The sequence below is a fragment of the Pteronotus mesoamericanus genome, unplaced genomic scaffold (assembly GCF_021234165.1).
Source record: "Pteronotus mesoamericanus isolate MK-2021 breed Mesoamerican mustached bat unplaced genomic scaffold, CSHL_Meso_final contig_121, whole genome shotgun sequence".
NCBI lineage: Eukaryota > Metazoa > Chordata > Mammalia > Chiroptera > Mormoopidae > Pteronotus > Pteronotus mesoamericanus.
In genome coordinates, this window is record NW_026555046.1 from 5471634 (window position 1) to 5473347 (window position 1714).

A 1714-nucleotide genomic window follows, 5' to 3' on the forward strand; every position below is an offset into this window, starting at 1 on the left:
AGGACAGAGGCACTGTCCATTATGCCAGGGGACATACAGCAGTGGTGGCAGGGCCACGGGTGGGCAGCCCAGCCAGAGTCTGCGTTAGTGCCTGTTTTCACTGGCATTCTTGCTGGTGGGCCTCCAGCTGCCATCTCTTCAGCCAGCGGCTGTGAAAATGCAGTGATTTGGTATAGGCTCGCCTCCTTCACCAAACAGCAGCAGCAGAATCCTGCCCACAGGTCTCATTTTGTGGAGATAGTGTGATCATGGTGACCTGTCAGCACGACACAGGGAGCAAGCAGAGGCTTCAGTTTCACCAAGACTTGCCTCTCCAATCCTGGAGCTGTTTGCCAAAGGAATTTAAACTGGGACTTGTCCAGAGGCTTCTGATGAAGGAAAGCTCTGAATTGAGACGCAGACTCCCAGTTCCAAACCAGGAAACTCTGGTCTGTATAGGCAGGCACGTGCGTATGGATAGATTTGCTGTCAGTTTGTTTATTTTCCTTTGCATTTTTCAAAGATTTCACCTCTTTTCTTTTTTTACTTCCATTGTATTGTTGCTAAAAATAAACGAGACAATAACGTTGCTCCCCTGGGGCCCAGTATTATGTTTGTTCCACTCCTGCCACCAGAGTTTGCTGGTCTACTTTTACTTCTTTTCTTTTCTTTTTTTTTTTTTTTTTATGAATGTCTCACAAAACAGCAGAATATACCTCTGAAGAGCAAAGGTAAAACAATGCTAGCTCTGTGAACTCGCTCTTCTTCTCGTGCGAATCCATAAACTGCCACAGATCGACAGTAAGGAGCTCAATGAGAAGACTACTTTTACTTCTTCAGCTCAGCCAACCTTTCATAGCTCAGAGCTTTCTAGTCATCCTGGGTTTCCTTAAGGATGACCTGGGTCATCAGAGGGTTTCCCTAAAGAAAACACAGCACGCAGCATCACTTCATGCTGTGGGGAGGTATCCCCACTGCGGGAGGAGTGAAGGCCTCTAATGCAAGCTGGGGGGTAGGTCTGTGAGAGGAGGAAAGGGTGCAGTGGAAGGAAGTTTCCACCCCTTCCCCTAGCGACATCAATGGCTGTTCTTTGGCCAGATATTTGAGTTTGGGCCTGCAGCTAAAACACCGCCCATGCAGGCCCTGGACAAGAGGGCGGGATGCAGAACAGCCCCTGGGATCACGGCATGAACACTGAGAAGGCTCGTGGAGCTGTCAGGGCCCCCTGAACGGTCTCCTGCAGCCAGTCTTTGAAATCTGGGTCAGATGTACACAAGACCAGAATTTTAGCAGGGCTGGAAAGAGATGATTTCTTACTTCGAATACCAAATGCTCTATATGAATGTAAGTGTGGCAAGAGAACCTGTCTTGCATTTTTGGATGTTTCTAGAAATGCAGGGGTTAGGGAGTGGTCCAGGACAATTATTTAAATTCCATTAAATTACTGATTACCAAGGGGATCCATTGCTCCTGCACCACCATGGAGTCATATTCATTCTGTTCTCTACCAACAGACTGCAAGCCTGTTACCACTGTCATTCATTTTTTCCTACTAAAATTCTCATTCTAGAAATAAAAGCATAGGATTAACTTACAAAAGTTAAAGTTTCTTTAAACTTCGGGTGAGTTTTCTTAGCCCAAAGACATATTTCTTTTGGATAGAAGATATTGTTTGCAGGGGTTCTGAGATTTTTCTATAAGGTCTTTCTTTATGCTTAGGGGCAGAGTTCACTTA

The 1714-nt window shown here is 45.9% G+C and overlaps 1 non-coding gene across 1 annotated transcript; it reads right to left on the bottom strand.

Annotated features, from left to right (window-relative positions):
• Positions 1-667: 667 nt before the first annotated feature.
• LOC129080981 (small nucleolar RNA SNORA75) lies at positions 668-802 on the bottom strand. The gene has a single exon (XR_008530250.1). It is a non-coding gene; the product is annotated as a small nucleolar RNA SNORA75 (small nucleolar RNA).
• Between the last annotated feature and the right edge of the window lie 912 nt (positions 803-1714).